Raw genomic sequence first — 9,240 nt, forward strand, 5'->3', positions numbered from 1 at the left:
CTAGAGAAAAACTATGTTGAAAGATGATAGTAGCAATGATGCGGGCCGGGTCCGTGATCTGAGGATTATCTTCATTGCTGCATAGAAGAATTATGTACTTGATGCACCGATAGGTGACAGACCTATTGCAGGAGCAGATGTAGACATTATAAACGTTTAACAAGCTCGATATGATTACTACTTGATAGTTTAGTGCACCATGCTTTACGGCTTAGAACCGGGACTTCAAAAATGTTTTTAATTCCATGGAACATATGAGATGTTTCAAGAGCTGAAAATGATATTTCGGACTCATACCCGTGCTAAGAGATATGAGACCTCTAACAAGTACTTTGCCTACAAGATGGAGGAGAATAGCTCAGATACTGAGTATGTGCTCAGAATGTCTGGGTACTACAATCTCTTGAATCAAGTGGGAGTTAATCTTCCAGATAAGATAGTGCTTGACAGAGTTCTCTAGTCACTATCACCAAGTTACTAGAACTTCATGATGAACTATAATATGCAAGGGATGACGAAAATGATTCCCAAGCTCTTCGCAATGCTGAAATCAGCGAAGGTAGAAATCAAGAAATAGCATCAAGTGTTGATGGTTAACAAGACCACTAGTTTCAAGAAAAAGGGCAAAGAGAAGAAGGGGAACTTCAAGAAGAACAACAAGCAAGTTGCTGCTCAAGGGAAGAAGCCCAAGTCTGGACCTAAGGCTGAAACTGAGTGCTTCTACTACAAAGGGACTAGTCACTGGAAGTGAAACTACCCCAAATACTTGGCGGATAAGAAGGATGGCAAAGTGAACAAAGGTATATTTGATATACAGGTTATTGATGTGTACTTTACTAGTGTTCATAGTAGCCCCTGGGTATTTGATACCTGTTTAGTTGCTAAGATTAGTAACTCAAAACAGGAGTTGCAGAATGAACAGAGACTAGTTAAGAGCGAAGTGACGATGTGTGTTGGAAGTGATTCCAAGGTTGATACGATCACCATCGCACACTCCCTTGACCTTCGGGATTAGTGTTGAACCTAAAATAAATGTTATTTGGTGTTTGCGTTGAGTATGAATATGATTGGATCATGTTTATTGCAATACAGTTATTCATTTAAGTCAAAGAATAATTATTATTCTGTTTACATGAATAAAACCTTCTGTGGTCACACACTCAATATAAATGGTTTATTGAATCTCGATCGTAGTGATACACATATTCATAATATTGATGCCAAAAGATGCAAAGTTATAATGATAGTGCAACATATTTGTGGCACTGCCGTTTAGGTCATATTGATGTAAAACACATGAAGAAACTCCATGTGGATGGAATTTTGGAATCACTTAATTATGAATCATTTGATGCTTGCGAACCATGCCTCATGGGCAAGATGACTAAGACTCCGTTCTCCGGAACAATGGAGCGAGCCACTGACTTATTGGAAATAATACGTACCGATGTATGCGGTCCGATGAGTGTTGAGGCTCGCGGCGGGTATAATTATTTTCTACCCTTCACAGATGATTTGAGCATATATGGGTATATCTACTTAATGAAACACAAGTCTGAAACATTTGAAAAGTTCAAAGAATTTCAGAGTAAAGTGGAGAATCATTGTAACAAAAAAATAAAATTTTCTACGATCTGATCACAAATATTTGAGTTACGAGTTTTGCCTTCATTTTGAAAAAAACAATATGGAATAGTTTCACAACTCTCGCCACCTGGAACACCACAGTGTAATGGTGTGTCCGAACGTCGTAACCGTACTTTATTAGATATGATGTGATCTATGATGTTTCTTATCGATTTAACACTATCGTTTTGGGGTTATGCATTAGAGACAGTTGCATTCACGTTAAATAGGGCACCGTCTAAATCCATTGAGACGACACAATATGAACTATGGTTTGGAAAGAAACCTAAGCTATCATTTCTTAAAGTTTGGGGTTGCGATGCTTATGTGAAAAAGTTTCAGTCTGATAAGCTCGAACCCAAATCGGAGAAGTGCGTCTTCATAGGATACCCAAAACAAACTGTTGGGTACACCTTCTACCACAGATCCGAAGGCAAGATCTTTGTTGCTAAAATGGATCCTTTCTAGAGAAAGAGTTTTCTCTCAAAAGAAGTGAGTGGGAAGAAAGTAGAACTTGATGAGGTAATTGTACCTTTTCTCGAATTGGAAAGTAGCTCATCACAGAAATATGTTCATGTGACTCCTACCCCAATTAGTGAGGAAGCTAATGATGATGATCATGTAACTTCAGATCAAGTTAGTACCAAACCTCATAGGTCAACCAGAAAAAGATCCGCACCAGAGTGGTATGGTAATCCTGTTCTGGAGGTCATGTTACTTGACCATGACGAACCTACGAACTATGAGGAAGCGATGATGAGCCCAGATTCCGCGAAATGGCTTGAGGCCATGAAATCTGAGATGGGATTCATGTATGAGAACAAAGTGTGGACTTTGGTTGACTTGCCCGATGATCGGCAAGCCATAGAGAATAAATGGATCTTGAAGAAGAAGACTGACGCTGACGGTAATGTTACTGTCTACAAAGCTCGACTTGTTGCGAAAGGTTTTCGACAAGTTCAAGGAGTTGACTACGATGAGACCTTCTCACCCGTAGCGATGCTTAAGTCTGCCCGAATATTCTTAGCAATTGCCACATTTTATGATTATGAAATGTGGCAAATGGATGTCAAAAATTGCATTCCTTAATGGATTTGTTAAAGAAGAGTTGTACATGATGCAACCAGAAGGTTTTGTCGATCCTAAAGGTGCTAACAAAGTGTGCAAGCTCCAGCGATCCATTTATGGACTGGTGCAAGCCTCTAGGAGTTGGAATATATGCTTTGATAGTGTGATCAAAGTATATGGTTTTATACAGACTTTTAGAGAAGCCTGTATTTACAAGAAAGTGAGTGTGAGCTCTGTAGCATTTCTAATATTATATGTGGATGACATATTGTTGATTGGAAATAATACAGAATTTCTGGATAGCATAAAAGGATACTTGAATAAGAATTTTTTAATGAAAGACCTCGGTGAAGCTGCTTATATATTGGGTATCAAAATCTATAGAGATAGATCAAGACGCTTAATTGGACTTTCACAAAGCACATACCTTGATAAAGTTTTGAAGAAGTTCAAAATGGATCAGTCAAAGAAATGGTTCTTGCTTGTGTTACAAGGTGTGAAGTTGAGCCAGACTCAATGCCCGACCACTGCAGAAGATAAAGAGAAAATGAAAGTCATTCCCTATGCTTCAGCCATAGGTTCTATCATGTATGCAATGCTGTGTACCAGACCTGATGTGTGCCTTGCTATAAGTTTAGCAGAGAGTTACCAAAGTAATCCAGGAGTGGATCACTGTACAGCGGTCAAGAACATCCTGAAATACCTTAAAAGGTCTAAGGATATGTTTCTCGTTTATGGAGGTGACAAAGAGCTTGTCATAAATGGTTATGTCGATGCTAGCTTTGACACTGATCCGGATGACTCTAAGTCGCAAACCGGATACGTATTTATATTGAATGGTGGAGCTGTCAGTTGGTGCAGTTCCAAGCAGAGCATCGTGGCGGGATCTACGTGTGAAGCGGAGCACATAGCTGCTTTGGAAGCAGCAAATGAAGGAGTCTGGATGAAGGAGTTCATATCCGATCTAGGTGTAATACCTAGTGCGTCGGGTCCAATGAAAATCTTTTGTGACAATACTTGAGCAATTGCCTTAGCGAAGGAATCCAGATTTCACAAGAGAACCAAACACATCAAGAGACGCTTCAACTCCATCCGCGATCAAGTCAAGGAGGGAGACATAGAGATTTGCAAAATACATACGGATCTGAATGTTGCAGACCCGTTGACTAAGACTCTTTCACAAGCAAAACATGATCAGTGATACGTCTCCGTCGTATCTACTTTTCCAAAAACTTTCGCCCTTGTTTTGGACTCTAACTTGCATGATTTGAATGGAACTAACCCGGACTGACATTGTTTTCAGCAGAATTGCTATGGTGTTATTTATGTGCAGAAACAAAAGTTCTCGGAATGACCTGAAACTCCACGGAGCGTCTTTTGGAAATAATAAAAAATACTGACAAAAGATCAAGGCCAGGAGGCCCACACCCTAGCCACGAGGGTGGGGGCGCGCCTGCCCCCCGGGCGCGCCCCCTACCTCGTGGGCCACTAGAGCTCCTCCGACCTCAACTCCAACTCTATATATTCACTTTCGGGGAAAAAAAATAAAGGAGAAATATTCATCGCGTTTTACGATACGGAGCCGCCGCCAAGCCCTAAAACCTCTCGGGAGGGCTGATCTGGAGTCCGTTCGGGGCTCGGGAGAGGGGAATCCGTCGCCGTTGTCATCATCAACCTTCCTCCATCACCAATTTCATGATGCTCACTGCCGTGCGTGAGTAATTCCATCGTAGACTTGCTGGACGGTGATGGGTTGGATGAGATTTATCATGTAATCGAGTTAGTTTTGTTAGGGTTTGATCCCTAGTATCCACTATGTTCTGAGATTGATGTTGCTATGACTTTGCTATGCTTAATGCTTGTCACTAGGGCCTGAGTCCCATGATTTCAGATCTGAACCTATTATGTTTTCATCAATATATGAGAGTTCTTGATCCTATCTTGCAAGTCCATAGTCACCTACTATGTGTTATGATCCAGCAACCCCAAAGTGACAATAATCGGGACCACTCCCGGTGATGGCCGTAGTTTGAGGAGTTCATGTATTCACTATGTGTTAATGCTTTGGTCTGGTACTCTATTAAAAGGAGGCCTTAATATCCCTTAGTTTCCAATAGGACCGCGCTGCCATGGGAGGCTAGGACAAAAGATGTCATGCAAGTTCTTTTCCATAAGCACGTATGACTATATTCGGAATACATGCCTACATTAGATTGATGAATTGGAGCTAGTTCTGTGTCACCCTAGGTTATGACTGTTACATGATGAACCGCATCCGACATAATTCTCCATCACTGATCCATTGCCTACGAGCTTTCAACATATTGTTCTTCGCTTATTTACTTTTCCGTTGCTATTGTTATCATCACTACAAAATACCAAAAACATTACTTTTGTTATCATTATCTTTTGCTATCGTTACCACTACTATCATATTACTTTGCTACTAAATACTTTGCTGCAGATATTAAGTTTCCAGGTGTGGTTGAATTGACAACTCAGCTGCTAATACTTGAGAATATTCTTTGGCTCCGCTTGTGTCGAATCAATAAATTTGGGTTGAATACTCCACCCTCGAAAACTGTTGCGATCCCCTATACTTGTGTGTTATCAAGACTATTTTCTGGCACCGTTGCCGGGGTGCATAGCTCTATTCTTTGAGTCACTTGGGATTTATATCTGCTTATCATTATGAAGAACTTGAAAGATCCAAGAACCAAGATTTATCCCTCAACTACGAGGGGAGGTAAGGAACTGCCATGTAGCTCTACACTTGATTCACCTTTTGTTTTGAGTAAGCTTGCAACACCTAAACCTGCTTATGCTATTTCTGATATGTCGCATGTTATTGATGATGCCACTTCTGCTATGCATGATACTTCTGATGAAACTACTTCTATGCTTGATACTATGTGCCACTTGGTGAATTTCTTGATGAACAACTTGCTAGGGTTAGAGAGAATGAAATTATTGAAACTGATAATATTGATGAAAGTGATGATGAAGACTCTCCCCCTAATAAATATGAATTGCCTGTTGTTCCTGAGGGTTATGTTATGGATGAAGAAGCTACTAAAGCTATTCTAGCTTGCAATGATAGATATGATCTAAAGAGGTTATTAGCTAAATGGAAGTAGCAAACCATTAATGCTAGAATGAAACCTGACCCTGCTTTTGCTACTTCACCTATCTGTGTTACTGATAAGGATTACGAATTCTCTGTTGATCCTGATATAATTACTTTGGTTGAATCTGATCCTTTTTATGGCTATGAATCTGAAACTGTTGTGGCACATCTTACTAAATTAAATGATATAGCCACCCTGTTCACTAATGATGAGAGAACTCGCTACTTTTATATCCTTAAAATATTCCCATTCTCATTAAAGGGTGATGCTAAGATATGGTTTAATTCTCTTGATCCTGGTTGTGTGCGTTGTCCCCAGGATATGATCTATTACTTTTCTGCTAAATATTTCCCTGCTCATAAGAAACAAGCTGCCTTAAGGGATATATATAATTTTGTGCAAATTGAAGGAGAGAGTCTCCCACAAGCTTGGGGGAGGCTTCTCCAATTACTAAATGCTTTGTCTGATCATCCTCTTAAGAAAAATGAAATACTTGATATCTTTTATAATGGACTAATCGATGCTTCCAGAGATTACCTGGATAGTTGTGCTGGTTCTGTTTTCAGGGAAAGAACACCGGATGAAGCTGAAATTCTATTGAATAATATGTTGACAAATGAAAATAATTGGACACTTCCTGAGCCTATTACTAAACCAACTCCAAAGAAGAGAGGTGTTCTATTTCTCAGTCCGGAAGACATGCAAGAGGCAAAGAAATCCATGAAAGAAAAGGGTATTAAAGCTGAAGATGTTACGAGTTTACCTCCTATTGAAGAAATACATGGTCTTAATTTACCGCCTGCTGAAGAAATACATGGTCTTGATAACCCGACACAGGTAGTAAAGGTAAATTCTCTCTATAGATATGATAAAGCTGAAATCCCATTTACTAAGTTTGCTAGCCCATGCTTAGATGAGTTTGATAAATTTATGGTTAAGCAAGAAGACTTCGATGCTTATTTTGGTAGAGAATTAAAACACAATGCTGATATGATTGAACACTTGGGTGATTATATGGCTAATGTCAAAGGTGAACTTAAACTTATTAGTAAACATGCTTCTATGGTTACCACTCAAGTAGAACAAGTACTTAAAGCTCAAAATGATTTGCTCAATGAATTGAATAGTAAGAATAATGATTTTGTTGTTAGAGTGGCTATTAGAACTGGTAAAATGACTCAGGAACCTTTGTATCCTAAAGGCCACCCTAAGAGAATTGAGCAATATTCTCAGAGAAATAATATAGATGCATCTAGTCCTTCTAAAAGGAAGAAAAAGAAAAATGATAGGACTTTGCATGCTTCTAGTGAACCTATTACTGAAACACCTAAGAATCCAAATGATATTTCTATTTCTGATGCTGAAACACAATCTCGTAATGAACCTGAAACTAGTGATAATGTTAATGATAATGTTCATGTTGATGCTCAACCTAGCAATGATAATGATATAGAAATTGAACCTGCTGTTGATCTTGATAACCCACAATCAAAGAATCAACGTTATGATAAGAGAGACTTTGTTGCTAGGAAACACGGTAAAGAAAGAGAACCATGGGTTCAGAAATCCATGCCTTTCCCTCCCAAACCATCCAAGAAAAAGGATGATGAGGATTTTGAGCGCTTTGCTGAAATGATTAGACCTATCTTTTTGCGTATGCGATTAACTGATATGCTTAAAATGAATCCTTATGCTAAGTACATGAAAGAAATTGTTACTAATAAAAGAAAGATACCAGAAGCTAAAATTTCCACCATGCTTGCTAATTATACTTTTAAGGGTGGAATACCAAAGAAACTTGGAGATATAGGAGTACCCACTATACCATGCTCCATTAAAAGGAATTATGTTAAAACTGCTTTATGTGTTCTTGGAGCCGGTATTAGTGTTATGCCTCTCTCTTTATATCGTAGACTTGATTTGAATAAGTTGACACCTACTGAAATATCTTTGCAAATGGCTGATAAATCAACTGCTATACCTGTCGGTATTTGTGAAGATGTGCCCGTTGTGGTTGCAAACGTTACTATTTTAACGGACTTTGTTATTCTCGATGTTCCCGAGGACGATAGTATGTCTATTATTCTTGGAAGACCCTTTTTGAATACTGCAGGGGATGTTATTGATTGCACCAAAGCCAATGTCACTTTTCATGTTAATGGTAATGAGCATACGGTACACTTTCCGAGGAAACAACCTCAAGTCCACAGTATTAATTCTATTGGAAAAATTCCATCGATTATTTTTGGAGGTTTTGAATTTCCTCTTTCTACTGTCAAGAAGAAATATGATATTCTTATTATTGGGGATGTGCATATCCCTATTGAGGTAACCTAGTGGTATTCGAAAATTCTCCGGTTCCATGTTATTCGGAATGAGTTTGTTAACAAGACTTGATCAACCTTGTTAATGGATTCCTTTTGACGATCATGAGATGGATGAATTTAGAAAACACAACTTTCTGTACCATCTTTTTTTTACTTTCTGTTATTTATCTTAAATAAAATAAAAATAGTATTTTCTGTCTGTTATCTGAATTATCCGTGCAATATAAAAATACCCCGAAAATAAAAGTTCTCCAAATGCCCTGAAATTTAAATATGATTTTTTCTGAAATATTTGAGAATATTTGGCACTGAGAATACAACAGGGGGGCATCCACCTGGCCACAAGGGTGGAGGGCGCGCCCTACCCCCTGGGCGCGCCCCCTGCCTCGTGGGCCCACGGTGGCCCTCCTCCACTTATTCCTGCACCCACACACTCCTTCTTCCTCCCACAAACACCATTATCCAGCTCAAACCCGAGTCCAAGCTCATTTTGCTGCCATTTTCGATCTCCTTGCTCAAAGCACCTCTCACAAAACTGCTTTGGGAGATTGTTTCTTGGTATGTGACTCCTCCATTGGTCCAATTAGTTTTTGTTCTAGTGCTTTATTCATTGCATATTTTTGCTGCTTAGGTGACCCTGTTTTTGAGCTTGCATGTCAAATTTATGTGGTTCCAAGCAGTTTTGATGCATGATATAGGCTCTAGGCACTTGTAGGAGTAGTTGCTATCAATATTATTGAGTTTTGTTCACTTTTATTTGAAGCTAATAAAAATTTCAGAAAATTTTCAGAGGAGGAAATATGTTTAGGAAAATGTACCAAGGTGGTTCTTCAAGGAAACAAGAACCCAGGCTTGCAATGCATGATGCTGATGATGAGCCACCAAGGGACGCTCCAGTGCGGCCTTGTGAATGGCCTTCATAGGACTTCATGGATCGAGCGGGGATTAAGGAAGAATTTAACGCATATTTGCGTAACGCGAATCTTGTGAGCTTCGAGGAAGAGAAATGCCGTCAGTACCACTATCTCACTAGTTCCTTTGTGAGGAGGTTTGAATTTTCATCTTCACGTAATTCTCAAACTGTCCTGTTT

The sequence above is a fragment of the Triticum urartu genome, chromosome 3A, assembly GCF_056163025.1.
Source record: "Triticum urartu cultivar PI428250 chromosome 3A, HENAU_Tu73, whole genome shotgun sequence".
NCBI classification, from domain to species: Eukaryota; Viridiplantae; Streptophyta; class Magnoliopsida; order Poales; family Poaceae; genus Triticum; species Triticum urartu.